Below are 25,699 nucleotides of genomic sequence, written 5' to 3' on the forward strand. Positions count from 1 at the left end.
GTGCTCGCACATCGCTGTACATGGTGTCCATTTTGTCTGCAGAGATCGTCTGGCACGACCGAGTGACATCTGATCTGACGGCTTTTGAAACCTCTGAACATGATGCACAGCCTTGGAAACATATTCCTGTCTAATCATATGTGCAAATGATTTCAATAAAGGAGGCTGACAGAGGATTTGCTACAAAATCATGCACTATTCATTTATAGTGCGCTGAAGCAACGGCTTTTGGCATCGACGCGCCGTCCTCTGATAGAAAACACCAGTTGTCAACTCGGAGGCGTACAGGGAGAGGAATGCAAAGCTCACAAAATGATCATGATGAGATAGTGTTGCTGCAGATTGGTGCTTTATGAGCTATTAAACTTGTAAACTGACCAAAGCTGTACAAACCAGAAAAAGAGAACTTCATCCAATCAAAGTGGATTTGCATTGAAGTGGTAAAGATCACTTATTTTAAAGCTACATTTAATAGATTTGTTCAGGGGAACAAGTTGCGAACACAATAGCTGCGCAGTTAACTATTTACACATCCAGCGGACACTGAAAGACTTCAACGTTCAGTTGGGGGTCACGTTACCGTCCTCTGTCTTGGTCTCCACTAACGCCTGAGGGAAATGTCTTTCCCTTCAGCCGCTAAACTCTCCACTATATTCTCCAGCTCGTCGCTAAATGTGTCTGTCAGCTGTTCAGTGTTGGTACGCCGCCTGCTGCTGCTGTTGGAAGTGAAGTTGACAGGTGCACTGAGACTGAACCCAAACAGTACAGTTACAGGCCCCAAAACGGTGAACGGAAAGATGCTCGAATGCTCCGTAGATCATAAAGGTTGATAAATAAGGATTATTAGGGCTTTAAAAATATAAAAAGTACTGAAAACTGATTCAGATCGGAAAGCGAGCCTCATTTCCACTTCAAAAAAGGACTTCACTGTAATTGCAGCGCTGTAGAGTTTCAAATGATTTCAGGTCAAAACTGTTTATACGATGTGCTGTATTTACAGTTCAGTATGTACGACCATGACTGGCTACTTACCTGAGATTATCCAAATTTTTGTGGTACCGTTAACCCTGCCCACCTTGTGCTCTGAAGCCTCCTGACTGAGCACCGAGTGTTCGAGGTCTCAGTGTGAGGATTCACATTTCTCCTGTTACTTCATGGTCGAGAGCTCATTTGTATCTGCTGATGCAGGCCGAGGTCTCGTAAGTCGTCCGCAACATTTTTAGCGTGCAAAAATGTAGGTAGCAAAAATATCAGATTTAATGTGGCAGTCTGAAACACATTCAAAATACTACCTTTTAAATACTTGAAGATGGAGGGTGAATACATTTAGTAATCAGTGCCTGGTGAATTTATTCATGTAAATGTCAGTGTATGTACATTTCAGTTGAAATTAATCGTGAGCATTAACCCACAGCAAGAAAAAAGAGCATACAGGATATAAAAAAAAAACAACACAAATCCTTTCAAATAAAATTTTAAAAGCATCCACAAGTGCAGAGGGGGGGACGGGGGAGGGGTAGCGGGGCTGCAGATGCCTCACTTACAATATTTGAACAGACGGGGCACAATTTGGAAATGACTCATTCAGAAATCACGGCTGAAGATCAGTTTGTCTCTTCTGGGGTTTGACAGTCTGAGTGTCAGGAGTACACACCATCACCACTGTATGTGTGTGTGTGTGTGTGTACTTACAGTGAGTGTTAAGCAGTCCCTTGGGCTTCCTCGCACTTGGTTGACATATTCAGAGGGTGTTCGTTCAGTGTAGCACCAGAGAGGCTTTTTTTTGACAGAGGGAAGCGATGGGTGTGTCTGGCTCCAGCTTCATGGTTGATCGCCATGGTTACTGTAGACAAAGACAAAACGGGATGAGGAATGCATACAAGTGCTAAAGTGTTACTTTCATGTCGTCCCATGACAGAATGCAGATATTTCATGATTCTGCAAAACTCTGGTTATGTTCGATCCTTAACAGCAATACTTTTAGTTGTATTTCTATGAAAGCTGTGCTAAGAAAGCACTTTCTTGCCAAGATTTGGATGAGAAGATTGATACCAGTCCATCTGGTAATAGACAAAAATTGTCTATTAAATATGAAGTTAAATCCAAGAGAGGGTCAGCTGAGTTTACCATAAAACAGCTGGATTGGCTGTGTCCAAAAGTATCAAAATCCAGCTACTGGCACAATCAACACAATGTCACTAATGTTTATCTGTACAAAAAAACTTAAGTGTATTGTGTTGGTAGGTTTTGGTTTTACATGAACTGACTCTTGGCTGTAGCTTAATATTTCATGCTGAGACATATTGCTCATTTTGTCACCTCGCTCTCAGAAAGAAAACAAACGAGCTGATTTCCCGAAAAGGTCAAACGATTTCTTTAAAGTTTTTGGTTTGATTTGTATCAAATAAGTTCAGCTTACAACCTACCCATGAATTTTCCTGAACTTCACCCACTGAAGTTGAATAAAAGAAAAAGATGAGAGGGCATGAACTCCAATTTCTACCTCTGATTTGCCACCTCAACCTTTTGCAGACACTTCATTTCCTGCCTTTCCGCTGATTGTACTTTAAACTGTCATGAAACTTATGTATTTCCTTCAACTTCTGCACTGGTCATCCTTGATCCAGAGTCAGTCATGCTGTTTCAAGGGTAGAAAATGTTTCAGTCCTCATTCTGTAAATTATACAGTGCTCAGTACCTGCGGACCTATAATCCCCGTCATACATAATGTAACCGTCCCGCATGACAACCAAAGAAAATGATGGTGGCTCCGACTGCCTCTGATGTAAATGACTGCGGCCCAGGTTTACTGTACGTGTGCTCCCTGTAGAGGGGCCACAGTCCTCCGAGACCATTATCCCAGAGTGCCTCGGCACTAACAGGCATACCTCATGTTTAAATGCAAAGCTCACCCAGAAGACCTTGTCGGGCAACCGAAGCAGTTCAGCAATCTATTTAACCAAACCTCATTATTAAAAACGACTCCTAACAAGCCGCTGCACGTGTCCTCAGCACAGGAAGAGCAAGAACGAAACAATATTTAATATAACCCGTTTTTGAGCCGAAGCGGTTAAACAACCTGACCTGAGGGAGCAGTGGGGGAGATGGGAGCAGCTGATAATGGGATAAACCTTAAGCCCCGAGGCCACACTGTTTAGTACACTAAGCCAGTCGGCGCCAGTGAAGAGATGTGGTGTCATGATAACCACTTGTGTTTAGGGCACGTCGCTGCATGGACACGCCGGCCGCTACGGTCTGAAGCACGTCGTTCACCGTCATGACCAATCACAGAGCACAAGAAGGAGGAGAAATCACAGGTCATGAGTTGTTGTTTTTTTGTTTTGTTTTAACAAAACATCTGCACTGAAGTGACAAAGGTCGTTTCCTGCAGAATGCAAACACCAGCAGGGCTTCAGTGGGTGAAGCGGGAGGATGAAATCCGCCGAGGCTGCGTGATGCATCGCTGTCGTCTCCTGTAGTTAGACAACACATTGTCCAAATGATTTCCCCGTGGGGAAGAATCTGCCTAATGAACTTTGTCTCTGGTGCTCTAATTCATTTATTATGCTAATAGGAAAAGCTGTTAGTCTGATCAGACGTTGCACAAACGTAAGTGTACTTCAATGTTCTCTAATCATGTAGACGATGATTTGACTGCTCCTCGCGATTGTCGCATTATAATACGGTGAAAATTATTCATGAAAATTGTCATGATGATGATGATAAGGGTTTAAAGTATCTAATAGGGAGCTTCGGACGGGGATTGCAATCTTCTTCGCCCAACAGGCAGTTAATTCCCCGGCGAGCAAATCCCAGAATTCTGCTCTGTGAGGCTTAACATACACAGCATATACGGAGATATACTTCAGGTTGATTGGCTTTAGGATGGCACGACCTGAAGATACGTTTCTTCTCCGCTCCGAGCAGCGGACTTGTTGTATGAGTGACGTTAAAAAAAAAAAAAAAAAAAGTCCATCACGGTTAGAAAGAAACAGCGCTGACCTGGGCGGCTGGCGTTATCCAAACTCCATCACCTTAATCTCCTAAGAATTACTTCAGGAACGCCGATTTAATAAAATGACCAATCATCACTGAGGAGAGCTAAACGTTTGATAAAGAACATGCCTGGACACTGTGGACCATAAAATCCTGACGTATCTGAGCGCTGGAAAGATTTTGAAACTTTGTCAGCTCGTTACTGAACCAGCTTCCAGCTCAGGAAGTCGGGATTATCGCCTCTGACATTTTCAGATCGTATTAACTGCTGAAATATCACAAACCTGACATTTTTATGTGAGTGTGATCCCTAAACTGAACTAATGTTCCTAAGTTAATCTGATTTACGTCTTTATAGATTTGAAAGGACGTGCCTTAAAGCCGGCTGGGCTGGCGCCTTAATCACCTGACTAGACGACTAAAAACACAGTGGATACCTGTTGGTACACCGTCTGATCTTGAAGGTCATCTCCCAGATTTGTTTAACCAAAACAGTGAAACAGCTACTGGTGTAAAATACACTGGCAAGAAGATCTGCATGTGGCCTGACTCCGAGTCCTGCACATTTGCTGAATGCATTTTTTTTTTTTTCTTTTCCTCAATCAGCACTGAATGGAGTTTTTCATTTTCTATTTGATATTTTTAATAAACCAATGTTTTCTTCTCCTTTTGTCTTTGCCGGTGCATTGCAACATGTCTTTGCAGTTGATACAGTTTGTGCATTTTTGGGGGGACAAACAAACCTCACTGGGACCCAACTCACAAAAACATTACTCCATTCCTCTCCTAATGGACAAACAATCCACAGAATGCCTTTTTTATTTGAAGTTTCAAGATCACCCAAAGCCTAAAATTTCGAGGACATATATCTATGCATTTCTGGAGATGATGAGGATTTCCAGTTGGATTATTAAAAGCAAGCTAATTATTTTAATTTCCTAGTTAATATTAGTTGGATAAGACTGTATTACTCAGTCTAGTTTGTCATTTTGTTTTCAATTATGCTTCTATCCTGTTTTGTCATATTTGTTTATGCTTTACAAACTCAAGCCGAAGAGATAAGTCTTTTAATGCTGTGGTTGAATCAGGAGAAAATCAGGCAGCAATTATTTTGATGATGGACCAATCAAATCATTTTTAAAGCCAAGTTAACTAAAAAATATTTTCTTCCAGTCATTCGGTAGTTGAAATTGTCTTCTGATTATCTTTGTTTTACTGTACGTGAGAGGAAACTGAATATGTTTGGGTTTTAGATTTTTGGCCAAATAAAACAAAACAAAACAAACAAACAAACAAAAAAAAAAATCCCCTTTGTCTTTAGGGAATTTGTGATTTATTGATCTACCAATTAAACTATTTGGAGAATAATCACCTAATCAGTAACTAATTCTTTTTTGCAATAATACAAATAACGTTTTGTCATTTCAAACAACTACAAACAATATTTAAACATGCTGAACTGTCTGTCACACTGGAACAGGAAACTGCAGCTTCAGCCGATTTCTTCATGGTCTTGTTATTTCTTTATTAATGCTCACTGTGGGTCAGCTATGCATAGAAATATAATAAAAGTCCATTAAGTACAGAGCTGTACACAGAAGAGGGATGTGGCATGCCGGTTATGGAAAATGCAGGAAAGTGCTTACTCAGCTGGATTTGACATCCTCAGAGAGGAAACCATTCATATTGGATTTTCACTTATCACAACTTCACCTCAGAATACCCCTCATATGAAATTGCTGTTTTATGTTTGATGACTTCTGCATCTCCACTGGATCCCCCGAAGAGTGCAGCTTCAACTGCATTACGACGAAAACATGTTAACAGTGCTATGAACTGTCGGAAGTGCCTCGGAGAGATCTCGGAGAGACCTCGGAGAGCGCAGGCCATAAAACCAGCCTCCCAGTGTTTCCATTTTTAAATACTCTAAAGGGAACGTCTGTAATGCAATTTCCTAGTACTCGGTGTCCCAATACTGCAACCACCGGGGTCCTCCATCGAGTGTGGGCTGCTGCTTTATTGTAACATCAGCATTATGATGGGGAGGAGGGAAGGGCTGCTTCTCCAAGTCTCAACCTAGTCATAGATCTCGGGTGACATCTACACCGGCTCTTCATTATCTGCACTCAGCCATCATCCCAGCAGTGGGGCATGTGTCTGGATAAAAAGTCTTGATTATGTAACTGTCTGAAAGGCTGGCTGTCAGCCTATTTACAGGCCCATGCATCAATCTTCCAGCGCCTCTGCATCTCTTTAGAAAAATCGTATGCCCTCAATATACATGATGGATCTATAGGCATGCTCTGCTGGTAAATGTTTTCCTCCTGATTGATCAAGAAATCCAAATAACAAGTCAGTAAAACATGCGTGGACAAGCGCCAGCATATATTAAATCTGTATAATGACTGATGGAGACATCACTCTTCTTTTCAGTGGGTGGATGTTTTTTGCACCTGTGTGTGTGTGTAGGCAGGCAAATGTTGAAGCTTGAGAGACAGCAGAGCAAGTGACTACACAGACACCCAGAGCTCTGGGCGCTGAACGCAAAACCCCAAACCAAACAAAGAGAGAGATTAGTGGATCTGTCTAACCTCGGGGCAGGAGGCGGCGATAGGAGTGCAAATAGCTGAGCAAACTCTCGAGTTTATCGTCTGACTTCCTCTTTCCATTTTAAGTACATCCCAACATAGACCCACTCAGAGCTTACAGCGCTAATTAGCAAAACCACCGAAGGACATTTCGGTAATTTTGATCAATTGCACGAGAGTTTTTTTTGCCATCACAATGTCAGTCTTGATTCAGTGACAAGTCCTCTGTGCCAATCATCCTGTTAAATCTGCAATCTATAGTATTTACTCAAGTATAATTCTGAGGCATTTGTACTTGAGTATTTAAACTCTATACAACCCCAGAATGACACTGTGTAAGTCACAATTATCTTTAGTTAAAGATATTCTAATGTCTCAGGAGAAAAGTGGAGCAACCACTAAGATCCATTTAAAATAAATTGCCTGAAGCAAACGAAATGAGGGAGCTATACTTGGTAAATGGATTTTATGTAAACGCACTGGCTACTACAGGTGCACTTTTCAGCTGCTTGTTAAAGCAAATATTTAATCAGCCAATCACGTGGCAGAAACTTAATGCTTTTAGACACGTGGTCAGGAGGATCTGATGAAAATCAGAACAGGGGAGAAAGGTGATTTAAGTGACTTGGCATGATTGTTGGTGCCAGACGGGCTGGATTGAGTATTTCAGAAACAGTTGATCGACTGGGATTTTCAAGTACAACCCTCGCTGGGTATAAAGAGAATGATCCGGGGGAAAAATTGGAAGAATATGAATTCAATGGCAATTCTTAAAGTGAAAATGCCTCGTTGATGGGAGAGGTCAGAGAAAACCGGCCAAACGTGTTCAAGCTGACAGAATGGCAACTCAAATACCAACCTTGTTACTACCAAGGTACTCAAATGTGCATCTCTGAGCGCGCCACGCGTTGAAGAAGCCGCAGCAGCTGCAGACCACACCAGGTGCCGTTCCTGTCAGTTATAAGAGCAGGGAGCTGAGGATACAAAGGATCGGGTTCAACAGAATTGGACAGACGAAATTGGAAAAAAAAACGTTGCCTATTCTGTGTCTCGATTTCTGCCGTGACACTCACATGGTCGGGTCAGACGTTGGCGTAAACAACATGAAAGCATGAATCCATCCCGCCTTGTATCAAACGTTCAGGCTGCTGCTGCTGGTGGTGGAAGTGTACCTGTGTGGGGGATGTTCTCAGTTGAGCACCATTTAAAAGCCACAGCCGACTCTCAGCAGGATAACGCACCATGTGACAAAGCTCATATCATCTCAGGCTGGTTTCTTGAACACGACAATGAAGTTCACTGCACTCAAATGGCTTTCACAGTCACCATCTATAAATCCAATAGAGCACCTTCGGGACGCGGTGGAACGGGAGATTCAGATCACGAAAGTGCTGCCCACAAATCTGCAGCTCCTTGTTGAATCTGTGCCACAAAGAATTAAGGCAGTTCTGAAGGCCAAAAGGGGACCAACCTGGCGCTAGACTGGACTTTAAGGGACAAAGCTTTGTAATTTGTGGACAAGACAGGAAGAGCTGGGGTTTGAACCAGCAACCCTGCAATTAGATGACAACACCTCTACAACACCACCTGCCAAACAGCCACTTGTCTTCCAGTGAAAGATGAGACAAAAGAGAAGACTCTGAGAAGTAGGGCCTTGAAAAATGTTGAAATAATGCTTCGAAAAAACTAGTTGTTTAGTTTTTTAGGCACCCATTGAGTTAAGTCCTTCAGCAGATATAAAATCTAGGGCATTAATCTGAAAGCGCAGTGAAAAGTATGACAGGTTTATATTGTTTACGGTTCAAACCGTACACGGCCTCTTTACAGCGAATGAGGAGAGTGAATGGTCCAGTCTAGTGCCAGGTCTATATGGTGTCTCAATCATTCCATAAAAATAAAAATACTGGCTTATGGAGAGACCAAAGAAATAAATGTATACACACTTAAATAGAAGAGTTTCACTTTAGCTATTTGAGTGATTTTCAACTTTTCGGACTTCTGTGCAATCAAGAAAATATTCAACGATATATAGTGTTACATGGCAAAATAACTTTTAAAGATTTGTACCACTAAGGAAAGAAACATGATCTATCCAGGGGTGTTGTCGTGAGGGGAAAAGTGGGACTAACGACCCAGGTTTTTATTTCTAAATATTTGCTGTTATGACTGAATAAAAATCGGCTGAATAAACCAGTAGAGGGGATAATAAATAAAAGAAAACTACAGTGAAGGCTCTCTAAAACTCCTCTCCCCCCAGACAAAAAGCTCCAAATGGTTTAGTCTGACCTGTGCTGGGATTTGCCTGTAAAAGCAGCTAATCGTGTGACGGCTGATGCTCGGAGAGATAAAGGTTTGCCGTGTTCCAGTCATGTCTTTCCCAAAGAGGGAAACTGGGGCATCATAATAATAATAATAATAATAATAATAATACAGCAAACTAACTGAAACTAATTTAATTTAAAGAAATTTGAACGTTACATGTTGATTGGCCATTGGGAGCATCGGGACATTGGGGGTCGTTGTGAATGGATTCCTTTGTACAGTTGTTGGCTAAAATATGTGTCAAAAAACATTTCAAAAGATGTGTAAAAGACATGGTTCGAGAAAGGGGCGGCACCCAAGTTTATATCCATCCATCCTTTATCTTCACTTGTTGATTCTTTAGAGCTTCATGGGGTGAAACTGACATTTAGCAAGCAGCCTTGTTTTCATTGTTGTTTTCTACTCCAACTTCCCCGTTTCTTGGAGTTTTTTGCTTTTTCTTTTCCAGACAGTTCAGTAAATCCTGCAGCTCTTGCTGACCGTATCTTGTGGGTGGCTTATTGCCGTTTGTCCTACATAAATTCACATCCTCTATTTTCTACAGCTGCGATTGTGTCCTCTGCGTCGCTCATGCTGCTCTTCACCAAGACCCGACGTGAATTGAGGTTTGTTTTCAAAAAGCCTAAACTGCTGCCATCACATTCGGCGACATCAAAACACTGGCTGGTGCATCACTGGACAAACATGTCGCCTCGGCTCCACTCAGAAACTCCATCTAACTGGGAAGGTGACTCAAAGGGAAGACAAACTGTGTCACCACATTTACATAATGGTATTTTAACATCTTAAACATCATATCCTATTTAAAATTGAGCTGTTTATCATTGCCACGTTTATTAATTCCTTTAAATTACTCGTCATGATCTCTGTACAGATAATAGCACAGTATAATGATATTGTGTTAATGGGTTTGAGGCTTCACTGCACTTGGAGCTGCTGATGCTTTTCACCAGGCTGCAACCAGACGTTTACCCGAACAGCAGCATCGCTGAGGAGAGTCTTTGATGTTGCCGCCAACAACATCACAATAAGACTCTTGAGTTGTTGTTTTTTTTTTGTTGCTGCAGTCGTTGTGCCTCTTTTTTTATTTTTATTTTTTTATATTCCGTTTAACTAATAGGTGTTTGCTGTGTGGAGCTATCACTGAGTGCAAATGAAGATCAAATATAGTAAATAAAATGAATTTGTTTGTTATACCTGCAGGCTGTGAGCAAAACCCTGAGATGAGATCAGACATCTGCAGATGGAAAAATCGGCTTCAGATTGCTTTGTGTACGTAGTCTGATGAATAGCTTAAAAAAAAAAAAAAAGATTATTCCAGAGAGTCTGAGCTTAAGACTGAACCAGAAATATGTTCAAATTTCATCTGTTTATTTTACTTTCAACTCGCATAACTGATAAGCAGTCCAATTTCATCTTTGCCTTTTTGATAAAACCACCACTTGCATATTTATAGAAATCCGTTCTATCAGCTTCTTAAATCCTTGCTATTGAAAAATGTGCTTTTAACACACTTCATCCTCGGTGGAATTCACTTTGTTGGCCGGGCTTAGACTTTTTACAAAAGGATTGGAAAAGATTTGGGCTAAAAGTTCAGGGCAAGGCTTCAGAGAAAACAGAGCAAAGGGTGATCCTAATACAAGGCAGATAAGGTTTGAATGAACACAATGTGAAGAGGATCATATAAATGATTCACATTACAGACAATCAGGAGCGCCACAAAATCCCTCACAAATTCGACTCTGCTTTGATTTAACAATAATCTCGAAGGCGACTGACCGCAACTTTTCATACGTCGCCAATGGGTTTTATAATCACACACGTCCGAAGCTGAATTTAAAAGAACCTCAGTTAAGAGATAGAAAGGATCACATGGCAGCTGTGTGAGAGACTCGTGTTATAAAAAATTAGAGGTGAAGTAGCACAATAAGGATTGTTATTAAATTCACAATGGATGATTTTTGGAGGAGAGTTATTTAAATGATGTATTCCTTTTTACGAGAAGTCAAGCAGCAGGAAATGTCACGACAATGAAGAGAACAGAAACGTGGGTTGAGCAGACGTGGTCGGTGGAAGTTGTCTCTCAAAATGACTTCAGCGGCTCATGGAGAAGAAAAGCATTTAATTTGTCATTTCTCTCGTATATTTGACATCCTTCCTCCACATATTGGTGTTACTTTGCAGGAACTGGTTTTACAGCTGGAAGATCCATTGATTCTCCTTTTGATCACCATAATCCAATTACTGGATTACGAGTAACACTTTTAAAGAACTGGATGTGACTTCAGCAGCTTTTCAAAGCAAACCTTTAAACCTCAGATATTTGCACAAACTGCAGACATTTTTCAAGTCTTTAAAAAATCTGCACCCAGTATTCTGATATTGATTATTTTGAGAGATACTACTGCGTATGCAATGAAGTGCAAAGGGCACTGAAGTCTAGTCATATCCAATTTACCGCTACCTCTCAAACACAGGCTTTCTGGAAAAGCATTTACACAATGCTGCCTCAGCGTTTACATCATGGATACCGGTTAGTGCTAAAAGTCTCGCCTGGCTGCGCTACACTTGGCTCCAGTTTCCTTTCCTGTGAATACAGTCTGGACACGCTGCTCGTATTAGCGTTTGCTTAGCCATCTAAAGGGCGGACCAGTCAGCGACCAGTGTGGGTGCCGTTTGTCCCGCCTCTCCTTCACTGTGATTGGACGGTTGGTGACGGTGACGAGCAAAAAATCTTGCAAATTCCAATATTTAGTTTTCTGCTAAACATTGCATCCCCAACGCTGTATCCTGACTGTAACATGGAGCGAACCATCCACCCACTCATGTGACGCATAGCTTAAAACAAATGCATCCCTCCCACAGATGCTAACGGGAAGATTATCAACACTTCAGGAGCCGCCTGCCCAGTCCGTTCTCGTTCCCAGGGCGTCAAGATACCGCCATCATATTAAAGCCATTGGCTTAAATTACTGATATTTTGTGTGATTTTGTTTGATGTGTGAGACACAAGTGGCAGTATTGGTCCGTCATCCACCCCAAGCTCTTCCTAATAAAGATGGGTACAGGTCATAAATGTAGCACGTTGCCTCTAAACGTAATGCAAGCAGCACTTATGTTTTACCACACTATTTAATTCTGAAAGCATTCTAGTAAAAGATGAATGTCATTTCTGAGACAGATTTTGGCCGAAAGTGAAGCAAAATTGTTTTGAACCATTTATCCATTTTAATTCAACCCCCTAGAAAGGAGTCTTATCCCAAATTAAGCACACATCAGGGTTTAATAAAAGCCTTTGCAGACGTACAGTGTGTACACAGCATCCACACTTCCCCTCCTTCTGCTTAATGGGAAGATATCATTTTAATCTGACATGATCTTCTTCTGAAATGACAAAATACTGTCGTCTGCCGTTCAGCTTCAAAATGAGTCTGATTTTGTTTTTCTTTTACCGTGAAGCCTGAACAAAAGTGTGTCCACTCAGTAAGTGTGACTGAGGGAGAGGCCAGTCTCACTTTGCAGACGATTTTACTTTATAATTATGAACAAAGACTCAAGGCTGAGCATGTCCATTGTACAAATTTAACAATGAACTCAAACATGATGAAATATTTGTATTTCAGAAAATATTGGTGTGTGTGTGTACCTTTTTCACAGGCTGTGAATCATTTCCTAAATCCCTCTGCAAATCATCTTGCAATCCCCCTGGGAGGTACCATCCTGCGGTCTGCTCCAGATTAATACCCAAGCATTTCTTTGGAATTGATTATTTAACTATATTTTTTTGTGTGTGTTCTGTTTTATCTCAGCCCGGCAGAACGGTGCTGCGCTGTCATACAGGGCTTTGGCAGTGATGTGAAATCCTTCAGTGCAGGTGTGGAAAGCAGAGTGGTGAAGGGGCTCTTTCACTTCTGCACTCCACTGATAACTTTACCATTTGACCACGCATTGTGCTCCGGCAGCTGGTTTCCTGAAAGCGGGCCGCGATGCTTTCCTCCAAACAGATTTTTGTTCTCTCTCGACTTTGACTTTCTAAAAAACAGGTGAGTAAACTCTTGAAAGGAAAATAGATGGCATGCTGCTTCGATTGCTGCAGTGACCTGATTAATGAGCATGTCTTATCGGCAATCTGCTTATTTCGTCTCCAGGTTGGTGGAAGCTTCAGACAAATTGAACCACTTGTGCTAAATATGTGGTGAATTCCCAACAGGATACATTCTGCATTTTACCTCCAAGGTTTGAAATTATTATTTCAAATAGTCAGCAGTTTATATTTCTCATATTCAGGTTATAACAACAGAGTTCTGGCACTCAAATGGCTTTATAATGAATTAGTCAAGCTTGGAAATGAAAACTTCCCCCGTCAGCTGGATGGCAGTCGGACCTGTTTGCACCGCCGCTACGAGAAAAAAAAGATGAAGCGCCTGCATGCTGATTTTGTAACTAGGTTATTGGTCACTCTTCCTCCCTTTCTATTTTAGTCTTCTTCTTTTCAGCCATAAGTGTGTTTGCTGGATATAATGTTTATGAAGTGCTTTCATGTTTCTAAAGGAAATTTTGAAATGATGATAATAAACACATCTTCTGTATAGAAAATATTTTTTTCTTCTGTTGTATTTTTTTCTACATAGTCTAACCTTGAACTTCCTCTTACTGGTTGAACCATTTCCATGAAACCCCCCCCCCCCCTCCGTCACCAATTCCTGCCTTCACACTGGAGCCATTTTCCAGAGTGATTTCAGGAGATAATAGCACTCACAAATCATCCGCTGGGCAGTGGAGCCCATGAAATTGATGTGCCTTCATTTCAAAACAATGTAGGTGCCTTATGAGGGGCTTCATGATGTCATAACTTCACTAGCTGACAGGCCAGGTAGTGTATTTTGGCTCCAGAGTGGGCACAGGGCCAATGGAAATCCAGTCGGGACAGCTTAATCAGTCGCCACATCGAGGGGGAATTGGCAGGACTGTGGCAGAAGCAGCTGTGAGGCGTGTTCAATCACATCGTCCGCACTGAGAAAACTAACCACTTTCAGGCGGAAAACCAGGCCTCCTTATCTCCATGTAGAGCTGAATCTGTATCTGTAGCTTTTTTTTTTTCTTTCTGCGATTTCCACTCCGACAAAATAATCCCAATATCAAAAAAAAAATGGCAACAAAACAGACAAAAATGTCCAAAATATTAACACAGTATTTTGGTTTTACAGCTCTACATAACAGAGTATTACACCAGGAAGAAGTGGTTGGTTTTTTTCTTGAGAGATTGAGTAATAAATTATTCACGTAGGCAAGTGAAAGGACACTATAAATCTCTGGAGTTTTTGAACTGTAAATGAGTTGGGCGTCAGTGGAGCTGCCATCCTGATTCGAACACAATTAAATTCACATAAATTAAGTGTATTTTCTCACTTGAAAAATCAACATTATCCATAAGACACTTTAGCACTTGTAATTAATTCCTCCTGCTCTGGTTGACATTTTTCAGAGAGGGTTCATGGGTTAAGCACACCTCCTGTTTGAATAGATTAAAAAGCCACTTACATGCTAAAAATAATTATGGAAGACTGAGGCGCGTGGCCTAATTGGAAATTGATTGACTTGGCCGTGTTACACCTGGTCTCATAACATTTCACATCCCTCATGCAGAGGGGAGTTTGATGCATTTTTCAATAAGTAGGTCCGCAGCTGCAGAACCTTTTCGTGTCTCTCTGTGTGGAGAAAATTGTGTGGATGAAGCCATGTTGCCTTAGCAGATCCAAGCCATTACTTCAAAGGGGCAGGGTGGGGATGATCTTTGCATGACGGATGCAGCTTTCCTAGCTGTGGGTGCTGTGGGAGAGCGAGCGGCACCTCGTATCTGGGGTTTCATGTTACATCGCCCTCCAACTGCGACAACCAAAGGCCGCACTAGTTTCAAGAAGCGGAGCGAAATCAGCTCCTCCTTTTCCAAGATGGATCCTGATTGCATCCGCTGAATTCAGAGCTGTGCGTGCTTGGGGTTTTTAAATTCTCGCCTTTTACATTTCCTGCATGTAAATTTGTTATCGGTGCCTTAATGCAGAGCAGATGCACTCCATCCCAGGTATAAGGTGAATGCACTTATCATCAAAGCATACGTTCTCACCTCGGGGCACGTTTCACCCAATTTGTAAGCTACGGTTCGCAAAATAAGATCATTTTCTCGCCTCTTAATTCCAACAAACAAATGCCAGACTTGTAAACAAGGCCTTTCATTTATCACGCTTCGTATGGGACTATCTTTTATGCATTGGCATGTAAGCAAAGCTCACAAGTGTTTTGGGGAAATAGGCCGCAGATGTTTCATCTCATTTTTATCAAATTTTGTATGTATCCTATATTAAGCAGGATGTGCAGAAGACTTCTCCAGTTGTATTATCGCATATAAATGCAGTAGGACACTTGATTTGTGATGTTTAAAACTGACCACAAATCAGCAAACTATCAGTAGATACCTAATTAAGTACAATTGTTTTAAAGTTACACGTAAGACAAGAAAGCATCTACATTCAAAATCAGACATGGACAATCTTACAGAACATGTATGTATAGGCAGCCAAGGCATGTTTATTTGTACATACAAACATCATGGTGGAGTTTTACATTGCCTTAGGAGAAACCTTTCTAACAGGCCTAATATAGTTTGGAGGTACTTAAACGGATTACACACGAAGCCACGAGAACATGAGTGGGCATCGCAAGCAGACAGTATCTTTTGGAGCTGCAGAGCAGTCATGCGTGACGTCTCTTCATCACAGACAGGCGGAGACTGACAGGAGAAACGTGGGAACGGCAGACAGAGGAAACTCCTCTCGTCTGCCTGCATGTACGTCAGCCCGGGTCAGCGCCACACCAATCCTCAGATGTAAATGCAGCTAAGCACAACGGCAGACAGACAGATGCACACACCTCTCCGTGAACAGAGCACATCTCTGTCTGTCAGACCGGTCCGTGGAGGTCGAGGCAGGTCAGAGTAGCGGAGCAGGAGCAGGCAGACAGCTTGTCAATGCTGTTGACAACCAGATGGATGAGCCAATACTTCAGGGAGCCACTATTCTACTTTGCCGTTTATGAACACACTGTACTGCTGCACTCAGACTCCCCTCCTCTGGTCAGACATTTACCACAAGCACATGTTAGCAGCTCACTCAAGCATTCCCCGATGAGTACATTTGAATTTCCATTTTCTGCATATCCATAATCTGTCTGCAAAATCATCTCGGCTCCCAGTTCTCCGTCAAAGCCTCGGATCTATACGGTGCTGTTTATTGGGCTCGGTTGGCTCCCGCTGGCACATCCATTCGTCACCGCTGTGTGTCTCGGAGCAGAGTCTGATCCCAGAGTCAACATTCACATGGCTTTTCTGGGGCGGCAGCTTCATTATTGAGTCTTGGCATGGTGAACCAGACCATTACTGCTCCGGAGATGGAGACCGAACGCGGCGAGCGTAGAGGAGATGGGAAGATGAGAGCGGGTGAGGATATAGGATAAGGAGAGTGATGGAGTAGGGAGAGGGAACGAGGGAGTGTGAATGAAGGATGCTAGCGAGGGCAACGGAAGGAGAAAAGAAGTGACCAAATAAATCACCAGCCAACAGATAATTGGACGAGCTGCACTCAGGGGACTATTGCAGCACCATGAAAAGTGACACCATGATTTGCAATTAACTCCAAGAGGAGAAATGGGGATTTAGTTCCTTTTGGATTAATTCCAGGAATGTTATATCTGACAAGATGGTTGTCATAATGAATCTTTTGGGCTGCAGGAATCATTATCAACATTAAACTTGTAGGATGGCGCTCCTCTCCGGGGAATAAACGCCCTCTCTGAGAGGGAGAAAACATTTTAAATTAGACCCGGAGGTAGACCTGGATAGCAGATTAACATCTATGACCACAGCAAGGGTGTGCTCAGGAGTTGAGTCATTTTAATGTGTGTATATCATAAGGACGTTAAAGTGAGAGCGAGAGACAAAGTTGACCTCAAGGACGAGAATATTCAGCCGGGCTCCAAATCAGCGCTTCACATCCAGCCACTTCTGAACAGGAGGGAATAATTATGCCCAACTCACACTCTCACAGAGTCTCAGAGTAATTTAAAGATCAGTGTTGGGTTATCTACAAAAGTAAATGTATTTCCATACAAGGTTTGTGTGAAGACATAAAGCTTGAGATGCAAAGAAAATCGAATCATTGCTGTTGAAGCACTTTGCTGAGACAGAACGTCAAAGTCGCATTACTCATCCATTATAAAGACAATGATAATTGTAGTTTCTCGCTCTACTGTCTTTTTGTCAGCCTTTAATTTATGGCATGTCCATCTTTTGATGCAAAAGCTAACAATTGGAGATGAAAGGACATGTGGGGACAACAAGAAGGAGAGGACGACCTGTACCAAGAGTCCTTGGCGGTATTCAAACTCTTCAAGTAATCATCTCTGTCGCTGAAAAAGGTGATATAATGGTGAAGGCTCTGACCTAGCTCATGAAAGCCCTTATATTTGCAGCATTATGAGGTGAACAAGCTGCGTGGCTGTGGCGACATCAGAAAGGGTAATAATAATGATAACTGTATTTCTCTCGCGCTTTTCAAAAATAAAGTCACGAAGCTCTTTACATACACTTAAAACACAATAAGCAACAGCTAATAATATATAATGATAGAAATATAACACAAAAAGTCAGTGAACCTCCGCCTACCCGGTCCGTTTTATTTTTTGTGTGAAGGGAGATGAGATTTGAGAAAGTTCCTATTTGGGAACCTCGCACTTCTTATTGAGAGCGTTCATAAACAGGCAACATGGCAGACCCTTGAAAACTGCTCTGTTTCTGCTGTCTGAATACAGAAATCCAAAATGGAGATCAGGAGGTTCATATCATTTGTCCCCTCTGTGTTTGTTAACACAGCTAGCAAACTAGCAAGACGGGACTATTTCACCTTGACATCGGAGAAAGTGTATTTTGTCCTTTTCACCACAAACGTTGCAATTTCAAGTGACATCAAAGCTGCTCTCAAAAACCTCTCAGTTTCCAAGTGGGATCTTCCCATTTCAACAGGCTTTCAGGTGTAGTTCACTACTCAGAGGTTGAAACTTTCCCACTTCCCAGTTGCTCATGAACGCACCATAAAACTCGCTCTTCAACTGCTAGCTGACTGATGTCACACGAGGCAAACTTTTGAACTTCACTTTCCAGAAATCCAAACACAGCTCCAATTACCAATAATCGCCAAAGGGGCCGCCAAAGAGAACAAAACAGATCTTTGAGATTTGACTCTGACGTCTTGGTCACATTAAACGCGCTTGCAGTGAAATACCAACAGAACAGTCTGTGTTTTTCCAAAATTGGGGGCTTTTTAATTCTAAAAAAATGATTTTGTTTCCTTATTCGACCTTTTTATTTACGTTTTATTGGATATTACCTGGATCTAATTTAAAAGTGACGATACCCTAATAATTCCAATTAGGCATCTGCAGGAGCGTGTTTGTGTAAAATGGATGTTATTACCATCTGTGCTTTTTGCAAACTTGTTGACCTTTCCACTGCACCTGCCTCTCATAAAGCACTAATTACAGTACGAGTTTCATTAGGATCCGAGAACTAAGCAATTAATTAGTCTTTAAATACAAAATCAGATGAGGCCTGTGTAAGCTCACGGCACAAACAAGTTAAGTTGAGTCAAGGAGTGAAAGGCTGCCTTAAAGGGAATTAATTTAAAAAAAAAAATATTGTTTGTGAGGTACCTCTGAGCATCGAGGCTTAAAGTTTTGAAGAGTTGTCTTGAAACTGGCAACATTTTTGATCAAATAAGGTTTTTAAATGGTGATTGAAGGGGGGAGGGACTCTACTTCAGGTACACACAGGCCATTTTAATTTAAATCAATCTAAGTGTTTTTAACAGTAGACTGCCAAATATGAGTTTTTATTTCACTACAATTTCTTTGAGGAGTTTGTGCAGCTATTTTACAACTACATTATTTGAAAATCTTCTCAGTGCTTCTTACTGCTGAATTATATTGTGCATGATGCTCAAAGGACTAATAGTATCTTTGTCCGAATGAAAAATTCAATTAAATGAATGTTCCTCCTTTAAAAGAGTTTTCAACATTTTTGTTTTTTGACAAAATAGTTTGGTGATTCATTGTAGTTCTCCAAAGCACTGAAGGCTTTAGTTTCTATGATTTTCTGGCAGGTTTGTTCCCTAATAAAAATTCAAGGGTTGTGAAATATGCAACGAACTCAAGTGGAAAATGGGGAAGTGCCATTTTCACTTAAAACATCCAACGCTTGAGCTTTTAGCGCAAAGCAATCAAGCCTCAGTTTTTATTCCACAAAAAGCAAGAAGCTGAGCCAATTGATACTCCTGTCCCGTCCTCCATGCTAACAGCTTCCAATTATCAGGCGACTGGGGAATGAGACCTCTTTGATTCAGCCATGTTGGGCCATATTGATTGGACTAGAAAACTGTGTAAAATTAGAGAGAAGTGGGATGACCTTGTCTCTCGCACTCTTCTCCTGATTGACAAATAAAGTAAAGACAGCTGTACCTCCATAGCAATTCTCGCCGCGTGAGCTCGGTGAAATGGCAGTTACATCATTTAACAAAAACTACAGATCCTGTATGTGAATATGAATATTGAGAAAAGCATTCTGAGATTTGATTTGATAACTCAGAAGAGGACTTAACCAGCATGGGGTCTTTAAAGAATATTGATTAATGTGACGCAGGAACAGACCACCACTCACTCACTGGCATTTGCCATCAAACATCTCCAACCCTGGTTATTTCCCACCTTACTGCTACATCCTACAAGCTAATAAATGCCACTGTCCTTTATAACAGTTCACAGGATAAATTGAAATGTTATGAAATAGTATAGAACATGACTGGCTTCACTTTTTAGACCATTTTTATGTGGAAGTGCCTTAAAGTGCAATACCACTGAAGGCCATTAGGGGCAGGCTACAAAAACCTCTGGCTCCAATAGACTCCCATTCAAAAAGCATCAACTTTTGTCATGAAATACAACATTGATACACTTTTTCCACAACTCACTATCGTGTCATTCAGTCTTTCTGATCAGTGCTCTGGTGGTCCCTCTTAAAATAAATCTATAATTAATTAGATCACATATAGGCTTACATATTATTACACTGCTCTTTGTCATATATGTGGGAACAGAACAATTAGTGCAGCCTAAAAGGTTAATCACTTGCAAGTTGTGTTTGTCTCGAAGTTGTTTCATATGATCAGACTCATCTGCTATGGCTGCTTTTTTTTTTTTTTTTTTTTTTTTTTTGTGAGAGGGCTGTCAAAAGGGCCATCAGAGAGTGTGAACATAGGGGCAGCGGGTGCCTCACACAGTGAATCTATCCCACAGTCTGTTTGTGTTCCACTGACACAGCCAGTCTCTGGACTCTGTCAGCAGCGCTGTTCCTGTCAAGTCAAATAACAGCATTTCAGATGGGCTTCTCGCTCTGACACAGCGAGCCAGCCGAACAGAGAGGTTTAAAAAAAAAGAAAGAAAGAAAGGTGTTTGGGAAATGTACTGAGCTGGACCATACGTCCGGTGTAGAATGCAAACAACAAGCCCAACACACACATGCACGCACAAGCTCGGACAACCCAAGTAGTGCCCACTTTCTTTCTCTCTGGCATTTCTTCCAAATGTCAAATCATTCACCTGGAACGAGTTACACAGACCTTCAGGGATCGTCTTTGAGAATGTCAAACTAAACTATGAATCTGTACAAAGCTTTGGATAAAGTACAACGTCCACCGTCTTCTCATAGTATAGCCTGAGGGGAAAGAGAGAGACTTCCATGTCTCAGATGACACGCTGCACTTATAAAGTGTACATCTCGGGCTGTGTTTCCGTTCCCTTAAATAACCCAGTCATGTTTATCCTGTGGAAGAATCTCGCAACCCTACTTCCTGTGCACCTTGGAATAATACGACATGTCTGCAGACTCCAGTGATTTCCTCCTCTGTCCCCGAAGGCACCTCAAAAACAGGACAGTTGTGGGGGTTTTTTTTAGGGGGAAAAAAGGCAGACATCCCCCAAAATACCTTCAAACCGAGACAGTGGTATTTGTTACCATTATCTGGGTTTCATCGCATATTTACTTTTAAAACGACAGCGTAGACAGAGTCGATAAATTGAACCGGCTGACCACATAAAAGGAAACTACAGTTTACAATGCCTCAGGGCATTAAGAGAAACACAGGATGAAGGAGGTTGTACCTGAAGCGATAAACAGGTCTTCACTCGCAAAAAAAAAAAAAAGCACAGGAATGAAACACGAGCGGACACAGAATGAAATAACAATAAGAGACCATGATTGTCTCTGGACTTAATAATATTGACCCAGGAAGGGATACACAGCAGCCGTCGCTCTCCCTCCATCTCTCTGTGTCGGCTCGAGAGTCCTCCACGGTCTCTCCAGATGTCGAGAGAGAAAGGTTTACCTTTTTAGAATTGATCCACAGTATCCAGGGTCCGGACCTGTGTTTATCTGTTGAGTGTGTACACAGTATCCAGCTTTTGTCATCCATCTCAGCGTTTGATTTCACACACAGGTTTTTTTTTCTCGCCGGGTATTTTGAAGAGAATATTAGTTTCATTCAGTTTCCGATGATTTTTTTTTTTTTTTCAGTTATTAGCACCTTTTTATCTGAACATTTGAACCCCTTCATCAATTTCTAAAAATGTGACTTTGTCAAAACGACTAAAACTCTGACTTTCCTCTTTTTCACACCTTAGTAATCAGATCCTTTCATTAAAGCAGAGAGGAGCTGAGTATCCTGTTGATTCTCCCACGGAGAGTTACCTTTCACTGTGAAATGAACTGACGGTTTCAAGTTAATGGACTTGTGTTGTTTTTTTCCAAATTCAATGGAAAGCCCGGGGACACATTTCACTAACAAAGGGTAATGATTGAGATTGTTGGAACCAAATGCAATAAGCAATCCTCTCTTACATACGAGGAGAAGGTTGCTTATTGCGTTTTATAGCCTGATTAATTAATGCAATTCAAAGCCAGAATTTTGAGTGTTTTAAGTTTGCAAAGTCGATGATAATTAAGCCAGCAATGAGGCTGAATCCAAACTTCAGAAAAACCTTTTAACGTGTGTTTTGTTGTTGTTGTTGTTGTTAAAAGGATATTACAAATCATATTTTCTTTGCAGCAACAATTATAACGTCAGACTTTAGCTAATGCGAAGTAGATGATAATGCTGAGTAATCCGATCACTTATAATGTGATATAGATTTCATTTAAAGATGTGTAGCTTTGGAAAAACCTGTGAAAAAATACATAAAAAAAACTAAATATATGATTTATATTTAGGATTGTAGATGGAAAATGATTCTATCAGTGATCAAGATGAAGGCTTACAGCCATGCTAGCAGCTGTGTTGCTGTATTTTGAATGTATTTATGTGCTTTTGGGCTTATTTCTAATGCCAGCAAGGCATTACATAACACAACACGACAATGCTCATATTTATCTGGTATAATGGTTAAATACAGACAGAATACTAGCACACACTCATAATTTATTATGGGAAAAAATACAGTACAATAAATGCCAAGAATAAAAACAGGTCACAGAATCTAAATAGAGGAAGATCCCCAATAGATTATAGAATATATCCCAACAATTTTAATAGAATGTTCCTCTTCTCCGCCCTGAAATTTAAGAGAGCATACATCATGGCCAGCTCCATTAAAGTGTCTGCCAACTGGTCATTTTTCAGCTTCGTTCCTCATACGACTTGTTGAGAAATTCTTGTTTTCAACTCATGTTCAGTTTTTACAGACACAGGCTGACCCACAAGGGCATTTGAAGTGTTCTCGATCCTTTTCCCAGTAAAGTGTCTCCTTAAACCATCGCACTACACTGGACACAACTCAGACAAGGGAAGTCACAGGATAAAAATGTTTAGGAACACCTCTTGATCTCATTGGATAAAGGAGGAAATATGCAAGCCAATACAATTCTCAAGTCCCTTTCAAGAGGAGGATAATAAACTGTTTCTATCCTCATTTTTCACTTTATCTAAACTATTAAAAAAACTCCACGATCGCTTTATAACGGCGACACATCAGAAGCTCGTTCTTCAAGTACGCTGTCAGTGCTGCAGCTTCTCTTTACTCTCAACAGTTGACTATGTGGAAAACTCTAACACTTTAGTGAGTTTTAATGTGTTTCACGAGTATTGAGAGGAGTTGTTTTCCTCACAAGCACATTGAGAAATGACTGAGAAATTCTTCACTATACTATGTCCACCATCTTTGTTTATTCATTATCATCCTCTCGGGAACGTCAATACTGACAAACTTTCATGGTAATCCATCCAGTAGTCATTGAGGTACCTCAGACTGGACCGAATGAACTGTATCCATGCAGAGCAGGGGGATACCAGTGACAAGAGCACAGTGATTCATTATTGACATGAAGAACACGGCGCCTCCATTTGGAGATCATCCCTGTTTATCAGCCTCAGGCAGGCCAGTAATTAGGACAGCAATACCTCCAGGAAGCCAGTTTTACTTTTATTGCCCATTCAAATAGAAATCAACTGCCGGGAGCTCATTGACTTGCATTAAAAGCAGTTGAGCATTCACCTTTAAGTGTATCACGTGTACTGTAGTGTAATTTTTTGGTAAATCTGCAAAACTCTCAATGGGATCTTGAAGGTTATGTGCATCTGTGTCTGGTGTCTCTGCCTGCTATTTAAAACTACTCCAATGTTTTCCTCTGCTTTGTTTGTCTGTCTAAATGATTTTAAGCCTCTTTAGTATCTGCGGCGACTTTTTGCTTCCCCAAACAACCAAAAAACCTTCTGTCAAAAATAAACAGAGTCGTCTCAGACTTTGTAAGCTTGGCTCTCGTCCCCTGAAATACCAGACGCTCTTCCTGTTGGCTAATTGCTTGTTAGTGCTCTGGCCAACAAGAAGGAAAAAGTCACACAGGGCTACTTCAAAAAAAACACCCACACAAGCAGCATCTGCAGCAGCACAGTGAAATATTAAGGTTGCCTGTCATGTTGGCGCCATTTACAAGAACTTGTGACGGCAGTCGGGTCTCTTTCCCCTGCTGCTCAAGTTGCAGCGCAAAAAAAAGTAATCTCCATCTCCAGTAAAATCATTCTTACTTTCTTTCACTATTTGTCCACATCACTGACCTCTCTTTGAAATGTCAGCCTCTCCTGAATACACCCTAAGTGTGTGTTAATGTGTAGGTCAGAAGGGAAGTTTAATTCTACCTTTTTCTGTCTCGTATATCTTACAATGTCCCCTCATAGAGGAATTCAGACCACAGAAAATTACAATAAGCCCTCCGTGGCAAGGTCAGATGAGAGCAGACTATATCTGAATGTTTTACGGTGCGAATGATAACGGCTGAGCCGGAGACTGAAGTAGCCGGCTGGAATTATCTGGTACTGAGGCTGAAAGTAATTAAGAGCAGAGAAGAGCTGCCCGACATAATTGCTGGATGAGCGGCAAGACTGAGGAGCACCTGAGGCTTTCGGAAGTGCAGCACATTCAGAGGAATCTCCTGAGATTGTTTTATGTCGTATTACAACTGCTGCTCAGACTTTGACATGTACGGTTTTGTTATGCTGAAATGCAGACAAACAACACTGATGTCAAAGGACAGTGATTTTGTAAAGTTGCACAAATTTCTGGGCGAATTTGAATCCATTTTGATTTGAAATAAAATGCTGTTCTCCGCAACATTTAATGATTTTCAAAACACTTGTTTTGACAGTGTTTTGAAAATATGGGTTAAATGTCAGTGTTTTTGAGGATTTTTCTATATTCAGCGCCTCTAAAATATGAAAAAAAAAAAAATGTAATTTCCCTTTTTCTGATTGCAATTCAGTATCACCATGCTGATACATAGCCCACCTGAGGAGTTATTTCCTAATTTTTGAGACATGAATGCAGCTGTGAGTCACTGCCAGGTCTACAGTTTGCTTTTTTTTATTGCAGATATCCAGAATGTTTCGAAGTGAAAGTTGTCTGTATTCATGTTGAAACATAAACTACAAGTGTAAGAACATATCTTACTCCAATAAATCACAATAAATGTGACAATAATGCATCCTGGGGCTAAATATGGAGTGCAGCGTCAATTCAATCTGATCAGATATAACTTCCAAGAGTCCTGTATATTTGCATGAAGGTGGACTATTAACTATCATCTGTGGACTAACAGAAGTCTCAATCATTACCTGAAAATGTCTTAACCAAACTATCCCAGTCCTACTCTAGAAATCTAAACCGTTTATATGAGGGTTTTTAAATTAGGACTTAAGGCCAAAAGAGGTGTTAGGTCACTGTCACATACGTGTGTTAACTTTGTGACCATAACTCAGGAATTTATGTGCTAAGTTTGGCAAAATGTCACACGAATGTCTATAAAGATAAAATGATGAAGTGATGACGTTATATATCCATATATATCTCTATAGCTACAGCATTTTAGCATCGTTTTGGTTTTCTGTTTTGATTAAATCTCAGTGTTCTTGTGAGCATTATTTTAAGCAACAGCAGGCTATTTTCACTAAAAACGAACAACAACAACAAAAAAAACTAAAAATGTACTGCATGCTATTGTCCAGTACAAAGGCAGCAGGTGGCTAGCATTCATAGTGGACCATTTAACAGCTAATGAGCCAAATTGTGAAAACGATATATGTGAAGGGTGTATAACAAGTTCTTATATCAATTTAAAAGATTAAAATAGGTCAGTACCTTATTTCTGC

General features: G+C 41.0%; 1 protein-coding gene across 2 annotated transcripts in view; it reads right to left on the minus strand.

The window, feature by feature from the left end:
• Positions 1-25,699, minus strand: part of chrm2a (cholinergic receptor, muscarinic 2a) — a 73,288-nt gene that overhangs the window by 42,446 nt on the left and 5,143 nt on the right. For both annotated transcript variants that reach the window (XM_069164951.1, XM_069164952.1), the window contains exon 2: positions 1,693-1,843. The gene's annotated coding sequence lies outside the window, so the exon portion shown is untranslated. The remainder of the gene's footprint in view (positions 1-1,692; positions 1,844-25,699) is intronic.

The sequence above is a fragment of the Embiotoca jacksoni genome, unplaced genomic scaffold (assembly GCF_022577435.1).
Source record: "Embiotoca jacksoni isolate LCO1_2020_lvr unplaced genomic scaffold, fEmbJac1.0.p SCAF_32, whole genome shotgun sequence".
In the NCBI taxonomy this organism is placed as follows: Eukaryota; Metazoa; Chordata; class Actinopteri; family Embiotocidae; genus Embiotoca; species Embiotoca jacksoni.